Source organism: Bidens hawaiensis, unplaced genomic scaffold (genome assembly GCF_021521415.1).
Source record: "Bidens hawaiensis isolate Kalapana, Puna unplaced genomic scaffold, B.hawaiensis_p1.1 tig00007952_1, whole genome shotgun sequence".
Taxonomy (NCBI): domain Eukaryota; kingdom Viridiplantae; phylum Streptophyta; class Magnoliopsida; order Asterales; family Asteraceae; genus Bidens; species Bidens hawaiensis.
In genome coordinates this window covers 1,045,080-1,066,628 of record NW_027491553.1, presented here as the reverse complement: position 1 = coordinate 1,066,628, position 21,549 = coordinate 1,045,080, and positions in this window count along the sequence as shown.

Below are 21,549 nucleotides of genomic sequence, written 5' to 3'. Positions count from 1 at the left end.
ACTTGGTTGCAAAACCAAAGAATGTGCATAGCGACGGTCACAAAATGCACCAACAGTCTCCCCTTTGACCGTTGCTCTCAATTCTAACAAACACAAAAGATCATCTGTTACAAAACATGCACCAACAAGTTAGCCGTACATATCTCTCGGAAGGAGTAACCGTCAACAGTGAACGTAACCGAGTTCAGGTGAGTTTCTAGCACCATTCCTTGTTAATGTTTTCGGGGCTGTGTGCATACTCGATGTGATAGTTAATACACTTACCTTAATTGGTAAGTGTATGCCATGTATGATTTATATGTTATCTATATATGTCTTGAATGAGAATGAAAGCTTGTCAGTACGTGAACGATCTTCGATATTGCACGTATGTCAGGTTAATAAAATGATATGAATATTGTATGTAATGTAAAGATGAGGGCTTGTCGGTACGTGAATGATCTTCGGATATTGCACGAATTGTCCAGTTATAAATATAGATTTGAGTATTGTATGTAATGTAAAGATGATTGCTTGTCAGTACGTGAAGGATCTTCGGATATTGCATGTATTGCCAAGAATAGTGATTGTATCCTTATATGGATATTAAATAATAGATTATGTACAGAGTTCCTTCTACGGATAATATATATATATATATATATATATATATATATATATATATAGAGTGTTCCTTCTATGGAAAGCATAGTGCTCCTTTAATGGAAAGCATAGTGTTCCTCCTATGGAAATATATAGAATGTTCCTTCTATGGAAGTATATAGAATGTACTTTTATGGAGAATATATATATAGCATGGGCAATAGCCATGGTTCTTTTCATAGATATTATGTGACGTTCCTCCTATGCATATATATATATATATATATATATATATACAAGTTTAAGATATTGATATGTATATTCGAATATGTATGTATATGAAAATAAATGTTTGCATGGTATGATGTATGATTAACTAGAACTCACTCAGCGTAGTTGACTTTTTGTATGCACGCAGGTGATTTGACCAATGAGTTAGCATAAGGATGACACGTGGCATGAATTGAACGGCTGGCATCTGAAGATAAAAGAAATGATGTTTTAAATATAATGTTCTGTGTTATGGTATCAAGGAAAAGATTAGATGTTTTGTAATAAACGGTTAAAGTTTTATATTCCGCGAAAGTTTTAATAAACTCTGATTTATAAGAATGCCATTCATGAGTAAATCCGACGTTAAAGTAGGGCTACCGGGTTCGGGGCCTTACAATAGAACCTAAAGAGATTATAAGAAAACCATATAATAATTAATATAAATACAAACAAAAACGGAAAACAAAATCTTACCGGAAAACCGTAATAACTTCAAAATATCAATTCAATCTTGGATTTTGATACACAACCTAAAGAGATTATTACAAAATCATATAACAATTAAAATAAATATAAAACCATATCGGAAAACCTTACTGGAAAAAGATATTACCTTGCCGGAAAATCATATAACATGTTGGCCATTAGAGTATAATATATAAACTTACCGGAAAACGATTAATCCCGATCTACTAACATGTGTACCACAATCTTTCACTCTCATATATATATATATATATATATATATATATATTGATATTGATATGGGATCGTAAACTGAAATGAGATTCAAAGGTTTATAAATATGATGCTGATAGAAAAATTAAAATATGTGGAATTAAACATTAACACGTTAGAAACATAGTTGAAATCTAAAATTTGTGACAGAAGCATACATAGTTGAATTTGTGACAAAAATCTTACCGGAAAATTTACCTGAATACCTTACCGGAAAACCGTAATAACTTCAAAATATCAATTCAATCTTGGATTTTGATATACAAACTAATGAGATTATTACAAAATCATATAATAATTAAAATAAATATAAACTATATCGGAAAACCTTACCGGAAAAAGATATTACCTTGCCGGAAAATCATATAACGTTGTTGGCTATTAGAGTATAATATATAAACCTTACCGAAAAACGATAATTAATCCCGATCTACATTACCGGAATTTAGAAGATGGTGGATGGTGGAGTTAGTAAGCCAAGAGAGAGAGAGAGAGAGAGAGAGAGAGAGAGAGAGAGATTAAAATGATTTGGGTGGAAAATCTTAAGGTTTAAATAAATTTTTTTTTGGTGTTTGGTCAACATGACATGTGGCAGCCTAATAGAGGATATGTGAATGGAAAGTTGCTAACCGGATTGCACATGTGAACAGCCTAGAAGAAGGCCATGTGTACAATTGTATTGCTTTATTAGTATTTAAAAATATTATAAATTTTTAAGCATGCTTCCTTCAATAAATATGTATATTAAATCTTAAAATTTAAAAAAGAATAACATATTCCAAGTAAAACTTGTATGCATATCTGTAGGTTCCCTGGATGGATCACACCAGATATCCCGATATACACAGGTGCGGAATCCCTGTGTAGATCGTTACGGACGTAGAATACAAACACACGAATACGATACGAACAAACACACGAATACGATACGAACAAACACACGTTATATTAATAACTCAACACGTGATATAATCACAGTTACAGACTCTCGACCTCACGTCACTTGACTCACTGATTTACACGAACTCGAACAACTAAAAACCACCGTAAAACGATAATCCGTAACCTATATAAATACACGACAACTTCGCCTCAGGCGAAGTTGTCCATAACTTCGCTTGTTCAACAAGTTCGCCTAGGCGAACTTGTCAACAACTTCGCTTGGTTAACAAGTTCGCCTAAGCGAACTTGTCAACAACTTCGCTTTATACAAACAAATACATAAACAATATTACAGACTCGATTACAGACATTAGACATATGAACTACTGACATTTATGCACCAACAGACTCCCCCTTGGCAGTAGCTTCATATCTTGATCTTTCAGCTCTTGTCTCGTAATCCTGTAACTTCACGCGTGCACTCCTTCTCTAACACACACCGACACAACTCGTTGATACTTTCTTGCTTCGTCCTTCCAAGCTGGAATGCAAAAGATTTTCTTCTCGTTAAGCACCTTCAGATCAGCTTGCGATAAGTTTACAAGATGCATCGGATCGTAAACTCTAAGAATCTCTTGTTCATCCTCATCTTCCATCACTGCCTCCGCTGTCTCACAATCAACGAACCACCACTTTAGGTCTTTGAGCACATCCTTGGGCATAAGCTTCATCGGTACTTCTTTAAGGCACCGGATTGGTTTATACTTCATAACCATCCAAGGCTTTCCATCAGCTCTCAAACCTCTATCCTTGTCTTCAACAAGTTTCCCTTTCTGTGGTTTCAACAGCTCAAACTTCTTTTCCTTTATGCTCTCTTTCCATACGATCTTCCCGATGACTCTAGCCATATTATCATCACTTCGATTGATCAACCCCAATCTGGCTAAGTCTTTAACCTCACACTCAGGCAGTGTGTTTAACGATCTCAACATTCTTCTAAGGTACTGAATTCCATCATATCGTTTAATCACGAAGAGCCGCAACTGCTCATCATAAATCCAGCATATAATCCCTTTCTTTGCTTCAGCATAGCCCTTAATGTTGTAACTCTTTTTGAACATGGTAGGGACTGCCGGTTTCTTCGTTTTGACAAACCATTGAGCATATCCTTCCTTCCACCTCGGCTGCTCTTCCCATTCAGTATCTTCAACTGCCTTCTGATCACCCATATCGGCCTTCTCAACCTCTGGAATGTCATGTTCGACATTTTCCTCTAGTATCTCTCCTTCCTCAATCTCATTCTCAATCTCAATCTGCTCACCGATCTTCTCAATCACATCACTCGGCAGCACATCTTCATCAAACAACACATCATCGCTGAACATATCATCGTCAAGTTCCTTCAACGCATCAATCACGTCATCATCAACCAACACCACATCATCACCACCAGAACCACCAGCCGCGTCGGCAGACTCCCCCTCAGCTGTGGAAGTACCAAGAGCTTAAGAAGTTCTTGGCAGCTCACCACCTGCATCTTTCGACGCATTGGGATCATCGTCTCGGTCATTTCTTCTTTTCGTCCTTAGCCCGTCGCCCTTACAGCTCATCTCCCCCTGAGATGCCAAGAACTCCTTCAAGGCATCTATAATTTTCCCATGCTCAACCAGGAGGGATGACTGTAGTTGATTTGCTTCTACTAGGCGTTGAATAGTCTGCGATTGCTCTGCCACGATCCGCTCTAATGAAGCTATTCTCTCTGAGTCTGACATAGGCGTAGGCGAGACATCAGAAGCAGGCGTAACCGCAGGTGGTACCATACCTGATAACCCTGCAGTAGTGACGACCGTTGACTCTACAAATCGTGCAGCTACCACCGACTGAGTAAGCGTTTGAGGTGGTAGAGACACAATCTCCGGAGTCGACGTCTGGATGGTAGTGGTAGATGGAATGCCAGCAGATGATGTAGCCACCACGGGAACATCCGCAGCGCTTGTACTTGTAACCTGTACAGAAGAAGGAACAATAGACATACCAGACAGTGCAGCCGGAGCAAAACGTACCATCCTTGAAGTCTCTCCAGCTCCCATACCAGCACCTGTCCTTTCCCGTCTTGAACGTCTTATCAGCTTATGTATATCTTCTTCCTCTTCTGACTCATCATCATCCTCCGTTCTCTTTCTTTTCCCAAACGTTCTCTCTCGAGACACCATCAACCGTCTCCCCTCATCCATGATCTCATCCAAATCTGAGTCAGCCATCGACGTAGCTGCTCTAGTAACACTCACACCCGAACCCTGTGCAGCAGAGACCTGCACCTCTTCATGTGTAACAACTTGATCCATATCAAAATAACCTTGACCTCCAAAGACAGCATCATGATCTATATCCTCTGCAGCCGACACAACAGGCACAGCAGATGCAGCTTGAGTTACTCTTGCCTGTCGTGGTTGAGGATCTCTGAACTCGTCCCCATCAGCAGGAACATACTCTGGGTTGATTAAAAACCCAAACAGTGGAGTATGCCTTGGACGACGTTCAGGGTTGCTCCTCGCACTCGAAGTGCGGCATTGAGCAAAGATACGTTTGCTCACAGATTCCAAGTATCTGATCGGTCGTCTCTAAGGTAGACTCGGAGCCACATGGTTCAATATCATCTGGATGAAACGTGGATACATAATGAACCGCTCCCGAGCCATCGCCCTTCTCTGTATGTCAATCTCGTAAAAGACCATCTGACTAAAACTATAGCGTTTATTGTAAGTCAGTGCAGTCATTGCGGACTGCATGGTCGCACCCATACCGTCAGTGCCCGCCTTCCTTCCTGACATGCAAACTATCATGACGTGCATAAGGAAGCGCCACTGACCAAGTAGAAAACCCTTCCGTCTCTGTGAATCGCCTAATGGACCAGAATAGCCCATTCGGAGAAACGCTCCATCACGAAACGGAGCCACAAACTCAGTTGGGTCGTCCCTCGTCTCTTCTCCAAACCGTAACGCCACCCGAATCTGTTCAGAATTGAACTGAACCTGTTGATTGTTCACAGTCGCTCGCATGACCGGGGGCTCAACACGACAGTCGTATTCTACCGTCTGCCAAAAGTCTTCGATATTTGGTAAGGATATCGGCAGAGTGTTCGTGATAGCATGAAATATCCTCGAGCGTAGGAGGAAAGTTATGATCTCGCGGTAATCGTCCACACCGCTCGCCTCCGGGTCTAAAGTGATGTACATATTGTGACCCGGGAAAAATTGTCTCTGATTGTCACCATCATCTCCTCCTGCACCTCCAGCACCAGCTACTGCAGCCATATCTGCAACAAACGAACCAAGTTAGAACAACATAAATACATAGCACAAGTTCGCTTTGTTACCATGAGCGAAGTTGTGATAAAATCCGTATATGCGAAGTTAAAGTTGGGGCGAAGTTGGGAACAACTTCGCTTCAGCTTTAAGTTCGTCTAATTAACACTAAGTAAAATTGATCCAGGCGAAGTTGTTGTTAACTTCGCCTCATCACAACATCGCCTCAGGCGAAGTTGAGCCTCAGGCGAAGTTACGGATAACTTCGCCGAAACCCTAAGTTCGCCTGAATCTTAATCGGCAGCAGTAAGGTCAATTCAAAATTCAAAATCTGAGATTTTATGATAAGTTTGAAGATTAAGGACTCCGAATAACATGGTTTTAAGGTTATCTAGACGATCAGAATGGTTCTTAACACGTAAAAACACAAGTTATGAAACTCGGTTTCAAAATCCGATGGTCCGAGGTTTTGAAACCAGTCGAAACAAACACTTAGAAGCTTGAATGAACATTGATTATGTGATATAATGGCATTTCGAACCTTGAATCGGTGGGAAAACTGGGAATAAATAACACGTAATCGGAATAAATAACAAGTTCGCCGGAAAGGTGTAAGTTCGCCGGAAAGACAAGTTCGCTGTTTTGAAAATTTTGAAACTGTTTGACTGTTGAACATCCTTATATAGGGTCTGGGTTATACAGGCGAAGTTACGGATAACTTCGCCTAGGCGAAGTTATCCACAACTTCGCCTGTTCAACAACATCGCCTATATATTTACAAAATTTAACCTTATAAGTTTAACATTTTTCCAATTAAGTTATAAAACTTTCCTTTAAGAAATAAATGACATGATCAATTCTAAGTAACCAGTTAAAAAATCATAAAACTAACTAAGTACAAAAACTTAAAAAATTTAAAGTATAAGGGATCAAATTTCAGTCTAGTTAGGGACTACCACGTTTTAGAACAGATCCGAACAGGAATCATACTAATTACGTGACTGTCACATAGATCCGTGTTTAGCTATATTATGACATAAAGAGACAGGTTGTAAGCAGGTATAACTTAAAGTGGTTTTCATCGTGTCAGTGATACGAGTTAGGTTCGATTATGCCTCAAAATTTAAGTGGGCAACAACTCAGAAATATTGATGCCTCCTATCTCTCCTCAAAGCGTATTTGGCTTTCCCCAAGTCACCCCGAATTGACTTCGACCCATAGTGTCTGATTAAACTTGTAAGTATTCTTGATCTGCTTCCCGTTCTTCTCTCTTACTCAGTGATTGTGAAGTCTTGATTTCGTCATCTCTAAAATGTTTCAATAACTCCAAATATTTTTTTTTTCTTCGAATAAACATAGACTTCAAAGTAGAAATTAACTGCAAGTCCCGAATCTGGATCACTGCAGTATCTTGAGACGCTATCTTCATGGGAATCAGAACACACATGGGCTCGTGTATGACTGGGTAATCGCTTTTCTGCCTATCATTCGGAAAGATATATATGAAGACATGCAAAACTCTTAAGGAGTTTCCACGTAAAATCAAGTAAATTTAGTTTGTATCACATCTACTTTTACGCACCATAAAAAGTTACCATGACATACAATGACTGTCCTAAAGCCTTTTAAGCCTAATAACTTCACTAGCTAAGCACACAGAATTAGTATATCTATCATTTTCCAAGGTTGGATCAATTTTCTGTTAAACATAGCAAATGAACTTCTTACGAAGTAACAGACTTGAAAAATAATTTCATTTCCCCTTTCTTTCAAAATTTTAACATTAATCGCCACGACCAAAACAAGGTCTTCAGGTAAACGGCTATCCCGAAGATCCAATGGATCAGCTGGACCGACCACATACTAGTATGTGTCCTTCTAACTAAGTATGATCGACTAATTTTAAGCGAAAGAGTGAAAAACTCATCATAAACCGCCCCCGGTCACTATCAGTAATCTGGTTAATGGCTATCCTCAAAATCTACAAGTAGAAAATGAGGACCAAAACATATCCGAAGACAAGTCCTTCAAACTGATGTAACCGACATATTTTTAAGCGATTAGTGACGTTTTTTTTTTTTTTTTTTTTTTTAAATATCACAAGAAAAGCATGGTTACTCGGGATTGATCATCCCATTCAGTTCAATAAGGTTTTGAAATCTGGATTTGTCAAACGCTTTAGTATATAAATCAGCGAAATTATCAAGCGTATCCACCTTTTCAAGCACAATCAATTTCTTCTCAGTACAATCCCGTATAAAATGATGACGTATGTCAATATGTTTAGTTTTACTATGTTTCATGGGATTGTTAGTTACTGAGATAGCAGCTGTGTTATCAATGCAAATAGGAGTAAGTAAGAAATTCAGACCATAGTCGCGCAACTGTTGTTGAATCCAAAGAACCTGAGAGCAGCAGTTGGATGCTGCCATGTATTCTGCCTCACATTCTTCATTCTCAACCTTAGCCATATTTGGCTGCTCACTAGTTTCATTCGAATGCAGGTTCCAGTTGTATTCACCTGCTTCTCTAAACATCATGGCATTGACTTCTTTACTACTCCCAGTGTGCTGTGCAGACCGGCCTAGACCACGTTCAACTCGCTCGTTTCTGAACTATTTGGCAAAGTGCCCGTTTTGTTGACAGTTATAGCACCTCACCTTAGACTTGTCGAACCCTGGCCTACCACCAACAAACTTTCTCCCCGTCTTTCTCATAAACTTCTTCACTCTCCTCACTATCATGGCCATCTGCCATTGTAAATCCATTTCCTCCAGATCATCAGCATCGATCTGGTCATAGTCTTCATCCAGCATCGCTGGATCAACAACCTTTCCTTGAATATAGTTTTCATATGAAGCAATAAACGAAGCATAGAGGCCAAACTGCTCTTCAGTAGATTTGACGCTCATTGGCATCTTAGAGTAATTATTGCTTGAGGAACTTGAAGATCCACTACTCTTGCTTACTGTCTGTTGAGTACCACTTGATCCACCCGCAACAAAGCAAACATCCCCATTTGAGTTTACTGACACATGCCCCTCCTGTGAAGAATTGTCACAAGACTCGCCCTTCGAGTAGTAGGCGGCAGAATCAGTCTTTGAACTTGAATTTGAGTTTACTTTAGCACCGTACATCCTGGATCTTGAACCTGATCCATAGATGTTTCTTTTCTTACCATATTAAGCTCAAAAGTTCTGAGCTTGTTGACAGTGGTTTCAAGATCATAAGTAGGGAAGTCCTTGTCTTCCCTCATCAGCACAGTTACATCTCGCATTTTGGTGGGAGGGCATCGAGAAGCTTTTCCACAATCTCTTCTTCTCGGTAGGAAATGGAGTAGTTACTCAATTCAGTCATTAGATGATAATATCGAGTGATAATATCATCAAGAGATTCGTTCTTCAAGTACTTAAAGACTGAAAATTGAGTTTTGAGCAACTTTATCTTTGACGCCCGAATACCTACATTCCCTTCAAATCTGTTCTCAAGAGCTTCCCAAAGCTCTCTAGCCGATGTATACTTTCTGAACGTATGGAGGATCTCCTGTGGAAGAGCCATTGTGATTGCAGCATGAGCCTTGCTTTCGGCTTCATACATCTTTTTCTCCTCCTCTTCCATTTTACTGTATTTCTTGATTTGGTCTCGACCCTCATACTCCATGACTGGTAGAATATATCCATCTTGGATGCATACCCACATTTTCGCATCCTGGTACTTAACGTATTGTATGAACCGATCCTTCCACGCGACAAAGTCGGTTCCCTTCAGCAACCTTGGGGCCTTTGTAGCTGACCCCGCTTCAACTTCCATCTTTACAAGCTCTGAAATGTTGATCGACGACATTTTTCTTGAAGACTAAGAAACCCGAAAAATTCTGAGTAGGCGAAGTTAAAAAAAAATTTCTTCTGAACAGTACTGTAGGCGAAGTTAAGGATAACTTCGCTTAAGTAATAACTTCGCTGGATCTTTCTTAAATTCGCGTGACTGGGCGAAGTTGAGATTAACTTCGCTTAGGGTAAGCGAATTTAGAAAGTAGGCGAACTTGTAGACAAATTCGCTGAGCTAAGCGAACTTGATGAGAACTTCGCTGAGTTAGGCGAAGTTGAGGAGATAGGCGAAGTTGTAAATAACTTCGCTTCTCCTTATATCTTCGCCGAAACCCTACGTATCCTGACGGCAACTTCGCCTGATGAACAGCAACTTCGCCTGACGAACTCAAACTTTCTGCAGATCTGAAAATCAGATTTTAACGAATTTTTTGACGGTTTAAAGGCTTGAACACACTGGTAGGAGGCTAGAATGAGCAAAATCACCAAAAACTTGTCCCGCGAGAAGTCGAAACGGGACGAATTCTACACCCGCGTGAATATCCCGAACCACACAATCGAGCAAATGCTTTGATACCAATTGTAGGTTCCCTGGACGGATCACACGAGATATCCCGATATACACAGGTGCGGAATCCCTGTGTAGATCGTTACGGACGTAGAACACAAACACACGAATACGATACGAACAAACACACGTTATATTAATAACTCAACACGTGATATAATCACAGTTACAGACTCTCGACCTCACGTCACTTGACTCACTGATTTACACGAACTCGAACAACTAAAAACCACCGTAAAACGATAATCCGTAACCTATATAAATACACGACAACTTCGCCTCAGACGAAGTTGTCCATAACTTCGCTTGTTCAACAAGTTCGCCTAGGCGAACTTGTCAACAACTTCGCTTAACAAGTTCGCCTAGCGAACTTGTCAACAACTTCGCCTAGCGAACTTGTCAACAACTTCGCTTTATACAAACAAATACATAAACAATATTACAGACTCGATTACAGACATTTGACATATGAACTACTGACATTTATGCACCAACAGGTTTTTTTTTTTTTGTCAAAACAACTACTTTTTGATTCAAAAGTATGTATACAGAACCAAAAAAGTTTAAACACCAATTTAATCAACTTACACATCAGATTGATCGATTATAGATCCATCTTTCAATAATTGGAAAAAATAATTGTAGGTCCCAATGCATCGAAAAGAAGTGCAGGACCCAATGCTCTGATACCAATTGTAGGTTCCCAATGCATCGATACCAATGCTCTGATACCAATTGTAGGTTCCCTGGACGATACCAATTGTATATCGATCTATACCACATGTAGGTCCCCCCGGGGGCGTCGCCGATCGATACGAGATCCGCACGAGGTCTAGGAGTGCGGAATCCTCCTAGACTCGTAATTGGTGTACAAGTTGAAGAACACAAACACGTACACGAACAAATACACGAACAAATACAAGAATGGGAATAACAAATCTGCAGATTCTTATATATAATAATCAAAACGAATTACATACCAAAACGTAAACAAATGACGGCCAACCCGAGGTGAGCTCTACCTCGGGTCGTCCCACACGACTCTCACTCCCGGTTTCTCTCTAGACAAATAAACTGTAACACACAACTCTCTGAATTACTGGATACTTAACCTAAACAAGACACACGTATATATATAAACTTCACGGGCTTGGGCCTGTAGGCGAAGTTGTTACAACTTCGCCTATGGCGAAGTTGATATAACTTCGCCTATGGCAGAAGTTGTGCTAACTTCGCCTATGGCGAAGTTGTTCTAACTTCGCCTGTGACGTTCCGCTGGTCAGAATTGCATACCGACGGTCACAAAATGCACCAACAGACTCCCCTTTGACCGTTGCTCTCAATTCTAACAAACACGAAAGATCATCTGTTACAAAAACATGCACCAACAGACTCCCTCTTAACTGATGATCTTCTGTTTGCCCTTCAACCAGCCGTGTCTGAAATTGTCCTGTAGCTTCACAAATCTACCAATCACCCAGCGTCTTCCATATCAGATCTCCCCTTCAGTGTAAGCTTCTCCGACTATAATGATTGAGGTCTTTGAAATGCATGCATCCTCGTGCCAATAGATCATCTCAACCAATCACGTGAGTCCATCTGACTTCACCAACACGTGAAGTTGGGCTTCCTCCACAACTTCACCAACTCGTCGGCATACGATAAGGTTTAATCTTCAACTACTCAACATCAAGTGATCAATTTCATCACAAAACCACCTTGACAGAATCTAACACATGACCATTAATTAATCCGAAGCATCTTCAATCACCAGGGATAACGATCAAGAACATAAACACTTTAGTTCCCGATTAAATCCAACTTGTTCCAGAATTTTCACTCTAATAAATAAGCATCACGTTTCAGGATCCAATTCTCGAACGCCTTGAAAATAACATAAATAATATGCTCTGACCGCAATCCAGTAATGACGAAATCCTTCAGTTCAATTTGACTTTCTTCAGTTGGTCAACCTCGAAAAACAACAATTTCATTGCCCACAAACACCCAAATATGTGTCAATATCCAGTTTCAATCAATATCCCATTCTCAAACTCAACTCCATATCCAGAGTTGACACGTATTTGTTCACACGTAAGACCCAGAGATAACAAGTTTCACTCGTTGACGGAACAACATCTCCGGTCTCACAATAATCGTGTACACCTGGCCATACAGACGAAAACACCAAAATACTCTTTTTTTTTTTTTTTTTTTTAACTTCGCCGAGAAGTCAACTTCGCCTAAAGTCAACTTCGCCTGTTCATAACTTCGCCTGGCTATAACTTCGCCTGTCCATAACTTCGCCAGACCTTATATCTTCGCTGAAACCCTACGAACAGTGACGGCAACTTCGTCTGATGAACAATAACTTCGCCTGCGGCGCTGTTCGGCCAGAAACGCACAGAAACGTGCCAGAAACACCAAAACGCAGATCTCGAACCATAGAATAAGAGCCTAAGGCTCTGATACCACATGTAGGTCCCCCCGGGGGCGTCGCCGATCGATACGAGATCCGCACGAGGTCTAGGAGTGCGGAATCCTCCTAGACTCGTTAATGGTGTACAAGATGAAGAACACAAACACATACACGAACAAATACACGAACAAATACAAGAATGGGATAAACAAATCTGCAGATTCTTATATATAATAATCAAAACGAATTAAATACCAAAACGTAAACAAATGACGGCCGACCCGAGGTGAGCTCTACCTCGGGTCGTCCCACACGACTCTCACTCTCGGTTTCTCTCTAGACAAATAAACTGTAACACACAACTCTCTGAATTACTGGATACTTAACCTAAACAAGACACACGTATATATATAAACTTCACGGGCTTGGGCCTGTAGGCAAAGTTGTTACAACTTCGCCTATGGCGAAGTTGATATAACTTCGCCTATGGCAGAAGTTGTGCTAACTTCGCCTATGGCGAAGTTGTTATAACTTCGCCTATGGCGAAGTTGTTCTAACTTCGCCTGTGGCGTTCCGCTGGTCAGAATTGCATAGCGACGGTCACAAAATGCACCAACAGACTCCCCTTTGACCGTTGCTCTCAATTCTAACAAACACGAAAGATCATCTGTTACAAAAACATGCACCAACAGACTCCCTCTTAACTGATGATCTTCTGTTTGCCCTTCAACCAGCCGTGTCTGAAATTGTCCTGTAGCTTCACAAATCTACTAATCACCCAGCGTCTTCCATATCAGATCTCCCCTTCAGTGTAAGCTTCTCCGACTATAATGATTGAGGTCTTTGAAATGCATGCATCCTCGTGCCAATAGATCATCTCAACCAATCACGTGAGTCCATCTGACTTCACCAACACGTGAAGTTGGGCTTCCTCCACAACTTCACCAACTCGTCGGCATACGATAAGGTTTAATCTTCAACTACTCAACATCAAGTGATCAATTTCATCACAAAACCACCTTGACAGAATCTAACACATGACCATTAATTAATCCGAAGCATCTTCAATCACCAGGGATAACGATCAAGAACATAAACACTTTAGTTCCCGATTAAATCCAACTTGTTCCAGAATTTTCACTCTAATAAATAAGCATCACGTTTCAGGATCCAATTCTCGAACGCCTTGAAAATAACATAAATAATATGCTCTGACCGCAATCCAGTAATGACGAAAACCTTCAGTTCAATTTGACTTTCTTCAGTTGGTCAACCTCGAAAAACAACAATTTCATTGCCCACAAACACCCAAATATGTGTCAATATCCAGTTTCAATCAATATCCCATTCTCAAACTCAACTCCATATCCAGAGTTGACACGTATTTGTTCACACGTAAGACCCAGAGATAACAAGTTTCACTCGTTGACGGAACAACATCTCCGGTCTCACAATAATCGTGTACACCTGGCCATACAGACGAAAACACCAAAATACTCTTTTTTTTTTTTTTTTTTATAACTTCGCCGAGAAGTCAACTTCGCCTAAAGTCAACTTCGCCTGTTCATAACTTCGCCTGGCTATAACTTCGCCTGTCCATAACTTCGCCAGACCTTATATCTTCGCTGAAACCCTACGAACAGTGACGGCAACTTCGCCTGATGAACAATAACTTCGCCTGCGGCGCTGTTCGGCCAGAAACGCACATAAACGTGCCAGAAACACCAAAACGCAAATCTCGAACCATAGAATAAGAGCCTAAGGCTCTGATACCACATGTAGGTCCCCCCGGGGGCGTCGCCGATCGATACGAGATCCGCACGAGGTCTAGGAGTGCGGAATCCTCCTAGACTCGTTAATGGTGTACAAGATGAAGAACACAAACACATACACGAACAAATACACGAACAAATACAAGAATGGGATAAACAAATCTGCAGATTCTTATATATAATAATCAAAACGAATTAAATACCAAAACGTAAACAAATGACGGCCGACCCGAGGTGAGCTCTACCTCGGGTCGTCCCACACGACTCTCACTCTCGGTTTCTCTCTAGACAAATAAACTGTAACACACAACTCTCTGAATTACTGGATACTTAACCTAAACAAGACACACGTATATATATAAACTTCACGGGCTTGGGCCTGTAGGCAAAGTTGTTACAACTTCGCCTATGGCGAAGTTGATATAACTTCGCCTATGGCAGAAGTTGTGCTAACTTCGCCTATGGCGAAGTTGTTATAACTTCGCCTATGGCGAAGTTGTTCTAACTTCGCCTGTGGCGTTCCGCTGGTCAGAATTGCATAGCGACGGTCACAAAATGCACCAACAATATCAAATATATATTTACACTTTATCTTCCCCTAATAATTAAGCAATTATTTGTGATGATCATATTACGTACTAAGTATATAATATATATATATATATATATATACACATATACATATATATATATGATTAGAATCATGTGAGAACTATTTTGAACTTGAGAACTTTAAGAATCATTTTAGACCATAAAAAACACTTTTTTTTAAGTAAAAAAAAATTATAAAAAAACTCGAAAATAAAAAAAATAAAAAAATCAAAATTTTTTATTTTTCATCCCGGTTTTATAAAAAAATAGAAAAGAAATATCGGTTTAACAAAATTATACACATATGTATAATACTTATTTTTTAAATTTTATACATGTTTTTTTATACACGTATGTACAATTTGAGGTATATGATAATGTACAACATTACGTAACTAGAGATTAAATGAAATTATATACATGTGTATAATACGAAGTTTTTTTTTAATTTTTTTATGAAACCGGAATGAAATATAAGAATTTTGGTTTTTTTTTCTTTTTTTAAAAATTTTGTTACCTTTTGTTTTATGATTTTTTAAAATATTTTTTAGAGGTTTTTTTAGTGTTTCAAAATGTTTCTCAAAATTCTCAATTTTTAAATGATTCTCTTATAATCTTTACCCAATATATATATATATATATATATATATACACACACCCAAGGGGAAACCCTTGATTAGCAAGTAATGGCAATAAGGTCCATCAACAATTACCTAACTAATATACTAACAAGGTATAATTAATTTTGATCTATTATTATATAAATGATAATAATGACCACACATAAATATATATAATTTGATATATATATATATATATATATATATATATATATATATATATATATGTATATATCAAATTATCAATCAATGTAAATAATAAACTTTTAGACTATTTAATAATAGAAGTATACATTAAAATTTCTTATGTGCAAACGCAATCATCATATTAGACACATTTATAATATAGACACATTTTCTTGTCACGCATGTTGTGAGGGATATCACCGATATCACACAATCAAACAAAACTCACGTTCTCATAATAAATTGTATACTCCAACTATATGAAATATATAATTTTGACTATTAAAAAGAAAATCACTTAAAATAGGTAAGCGAATAACTCTTGTTATTAGTCTTTCTTTATTAAAGTATTATTATTGAGAAAAACCAATTTAATCTTGTATACATCAATTTAAAAGATTTAAAATATCAAACTAATGTATTCAGAATGATCATATATCATAATATGATTTTTTATTTGATTATATTTAGGGGTAAAGTTAAAATATAAAGGACAACAAAAATGAGAAGGGTGAGAAATAATTTAATCCATTAATCTTATATTTAGATGGTGGATATTAATTTAAAAATAAAAGTTGATTAAAAAGGCATGAAGGTAATAACTCATTTATGATGACTTTCTCTCTTCACATGCAAGGCATATGTCAATTCCTCCATCATTTTAAAACGTATATAACTTTTTCATACGGCATTTTTTTAGAAATTTTTTTACCATAATAACAAGCGTTTTTTTTTATCTTTAATATGAATACATATTGCTATATAAAAATAAAAAAAAAGTTGGCGGGTTTTTCTATATTGTGTTATTTGGTTGTCCATTGTGTTTTTTAATTGAGTTTTTCTATGCATTATGTTATAGATTTTGGTCATTGCGTTTTTCAATTGATACTCATATTAAAGATAAAAATGAAAAAAAAGATTACGTCATTGTGCCTTTTGTTCGTCATTATGCCTTTGTGCTCAACATTTGTCTTTATATTTAACTTTGAGTTTTAGTCATTGTGCTCAGTATTCACTCAAATTGAGAAAAATAGTATTATGTTCATTGTGTATTACGTTCAAGTCATTGTATAATATGTAGATTCCATTTTGTTTTACGTTTCAGGTCATTGTGTTATATGTTTTTACCATTGTGTCTTACGTTTCAGGCCATTGTGTTGTTATATGTATTCATTGTTGTGTTTTGTGTTTCAGGTTATTGTGGAATATGGATTCATCATTGTGTTTTATGTATTTGAAAAAACAACTCCAATGGAAGAACCGTCTGATTGTGACTGCCCACCTGGACAAGGATATGTGCAACCGTTCTTCCATAAGAGTCCAAACTATGGGTCTGCAGATCCCTACATGCAATACCTCCAAGAACTCAAGAATAAGTCATTAAAAAGTTTCCCAACGTATCAAGGTAAGATTCCGTCAGTCGAAGAACGAGCAAACGAGATCCGTGAACAAAATGAAGCAGCTGAAGCTTTTATCAACTATCCGTCTAACGTTACCTCGTCGCCATACCCTAAGAACCACTACGACATCGTTATGATGGGGTACCGCAATCCGCCACCTCGGTATGGATATCCAAATGAGATCCCGCAATTGCAGGAAGAGCATCTTGATAGGGCCTTGCATGAGAATAATGATCTAAGAAATAAGGTAGTTGTTGATGAAGCCAAGAAGAAGAAGATAGGAGATAAGCTTCTTCGAAAATGTAACAAGATGACCAAGCTGATGAAAATATATATGAAAGACTGAGAACCCGAAGTGAATTGAATAGTGATGTGTGTTATGTTATGTGATGTAATGTTGTGAATAAAGAACGTTGAATCGTTCTAAGGATAAGGATAGGGATATATATATATATGTATCGAGTAACGATATATACGTATATATGTGTTTGTAATGATATATATATATATATAATTTATGATATATATGTGTGTGTAATGAATAAAACGTGTATTTAAGAAAATAATGTTATTTAAATTTCATCAATGTCGAATTAAAACGATGCTAAAGCTTCTCGAAAAGAAGCAGAAAATAGAAATGAAAAAGAAAAAGAACAAGAAGAGAAAATACCTGATAAATACATGATTTAAATACAAAAGATGACAAAAGAAGCCATTAGAGCTGAATCCCAAGCTAGAACTCAATCTAGGCAATCTCAATCTGTTGAACTCTCTCGTAAATCTGTCAAGTCCCGTCCTAAACCGTCTCATATCGAAGAGAGAATTCATGAATCAAATGTTGATGGCGGTGTTAGACAAAAGTTTAAGAAATTGAAAATAGAAGGTTGCTCGTTCAAAGATTTTAAGAATTTTGGACCCAAGGAATTTTAGGCGACAAGGGCGTCATTCCGACTGTAAGATGGCTTGAAGAAATGGAGTCGATTGTGATCCAATATTCTGCCTAAATGATCAAGGGAGAGGCATTGGAGTGGTGGAATACACTTATCATGAGCAAGGGAAGTCAAGTTCTGTACAGTATGATATGGGAAGAATTTAAAGAGATGATGATGGCAAAATTCTGCCCGATTCATAAAACCGACCAAATCCAAATAAAATTCCTTAATCATAGGGTCGTAGGAACAAATCTTTGTGAATACCATACAAAGTTCCATGAAAACTGCCGTCTTGTGCCCCAGCTAGTAATTCCTGAGTCTAGTAAAGTAACACGTTATATTTGGGGACTGCCGCGGGAAATCCGTGACATGGTAAGGTCTCACCTTCCACAAACCGCCGACTCCGCAATGTAAGTGGCTGGTTATCTTATAAGCGGCCTTGTCCGCAACAAATAAGAAGATAAGCAGGTTGTGCCAACTCACAACTACAAAAGGACCGACGGAAATACCCGATTCAAGGGCACAGGCTTAGATCAACGCAAGTCTGGATTCAATTCCAACTACGCCCAATGCAAGACATGCAAGAAGTATCATAAGGGCCGATGGCACTTTTCTCCGTCCTCAACCACAATTGTTTGCGACTCGTGTCACAAACCCGGCCACACAACGACCAATTGCTGGAAGAAGACAATGACTTGCTACAATTGCAAGGATAAGGGGTGCCCTAAGAACAAGCCTGATGCTAGTGGTGCAGGTGGAATGGCCAAGCAAAGAAAGGAAACGCAAGAGTCTTTATGCTCGTCACAAAAAAGGCGGCCGACATGCTGGAAACCATTACTGGTACGTTCCTAGTTAACGACACATATGCTAGAGTTTTGTTTGATTCAGGCGCTAACTTAAGTTTTATAAATTATAGCTTTTGTAGTCTATTAAACGAACCTTTAACAAAACTAAATAAAACTCTAAACGTCGAGAGCGTTAGTGGCGAAATCGTTAAAATATCCAAAGCTTTAGAAAACGGAAAAATCTTACTAGCTGGATACGTTTTGCCTATTCAATTGTTACCAATGATGTAACATCCTGAAATTTCTAAGATAAATAATTAATATATTATTTATTTAAGGTGGAAAAGTTTACTTGAGTTAATAGAAAAATAGTAAAATAATAAAGATGGAAGGATAAGTAGACTAATTAGATGTAATTAATTATGAACCAAAAAGGAAAGATGGGCCTAAGGTCCATGGGCTTAAGGAAGTATAAATACATCTTAAAACCCTAATCCTTTCCATTTTCATACATCTCTATACCATAGCCTACACCATCAAAACACACACTTAACCCAATTCCCGTTTTTGAGAAAACCACCCACAAAGACACAAAGATTCCCGGATATCTAGCCGTCGGATCGGTATCAAATTATAACTGAGTGTTCAAGGTATATAAATGAAGATTCCCACTGATTAGATATTCGATCAGAGGTAGGGAAGTACAGTTTTTATCAGCAAAACCATAGCAGCTCAAAAGTGAAGATTCATGCGACTGTTCAGCTGTCCCGACAACTGTAGCAGCATTTTCCGGCGAAGGTAAGCTGATGGGTTTGTATATCAGGACAAGATGGTTCCGTGGCCGCTCGAATCACTCAAATTTGAGTTTGTTTGATATGGTTTTGAGCCTCTCGAGTGATTTCAAACAAAAACCTCAAAGGTACGTTTTTGTTAAAAAGACTTACTTTTCATGAACGGATTTACATGAAAATTGGTAGGATGATAGATCGGGGCATGATTATTGACAAAGTAATGAACTTGATAGTAAACGGGTTAGTTGGTTTGTTTCGGGTAAAACGAGTAGTGTTCGGTTTGTGAAAAGAACGAGTAAACGAAGTCGGTTTTATATGAAACTTAGTATGATAGTAAATCGGACCTTATTATGTGATAAAGTTGCTAACTTGATGTTTAAAAGGACTTTACAAACTTATGGACATATAAGGATCGTATAAAGAAACCCTAGATCTAGTTTTGAGCATCTTAGCTATAAAGATCCAAGCTTTACGTTCATTCGGGACAAGTTTGGACCACAAACGGTTAAGGGAACGTTTGGGGCTAAGGCCGAATCATAATAAGTTTATTAAGGTCGCGAAGCGTGCAATGAAACGAACCCGTGGATAGCAGCCCAAGCAAGTTCGCTTACAAATATGTTCGCGTGCATATAAGTTCGCGTACAGTTAAGTTCACGTATATAAGTTCGCTCACAGCAAGTTCACTTGATGTAAGTTCGCTTAATGTAAGTTCTCTTAATGTAAGTTCGCTAATATAAGTTCGCTTAATGTAAGTTCTCTTACATTTATGTTCGCTTACATATCCAATATTTGATTACATTAAGGCTCGATTACTTTGGATTACCTGGATGGTTCGAATGCAAGGGTATGTCAGAAAGATTACCAAAGAAAGACAAATATTAAAATAAATTAAAACTATATAAATGCTAAGTAAAAGTAATCTAATACAAGGCCGTTAGATTAGATCAGATGAGTATTGATACGTGTAACTTATATAAAGTTAGTAGAGCTCAACTAAAGAAATGATTAACTATTAACGGAGAAAGAAACAGGATCCAGGTGAGTTTCTAGCCCCATTTCTGTGTTACGTTTTCGGGGCTGTGTGCATACTCGATGTGTTTGTTAATACACTTATCCTAAGTGATAAGTGTATTCCTTATGTGATTATGTGAAGGTTAAGAATGAATGCTTGTTGATACGTGAACGATCTTCGGATATTGCACGTATTGGCAAGTTTTAATGCTATGTATAATGAAGGTATGGTATGTATGTTTGTATGCATAAATGTTATAAATAAAAGAAGGTTAATGTATGGTTGAATGGTAACGAAGAGGGGACCGGGCCCTAATAATACTCTAGGTATGATGTATGGTTGTATGGTAACGAAGAGGGAACCGGGCCCTAATAATACTCGAGGTATGATGTATGGTTGTATGGTAACGAAGAGGGAACCGTGCCCTAATAATACTCGAGGTATGATGTATGGTTGTTTGGTACGAAGAGGCAACCGGGCCGTAATAATACTCGAGGTAAGAGGGAATCGAACCCTACTAATATTCGAGAAAGAGGGAACCGAACCCTACTAATATTCAAGGAAAGAGGGAACCGGGCCCTAATAATACTGGAGGAAGTAGGGGGTAATTCTCTTTATAACGTAAGATATGAAGTTAAGTAAGTATATGATAAAGATATGAAAGTATGAATGTATGGTATGTTGTATGATTAACTAGAACTCACTCAGCGTAGCTGACTTTTAGTATGCACGCAAGTGAGTAGAATGAGGCAGCTCTCTTGAGGGGAACACATGACATTGAATAAGAGGCTGACATCGGAAGATTCAAGACGTTTATGTTTAACGTTGTTTATTTTGAAAGACAATTTGTTTGTTTAAAGACAAGT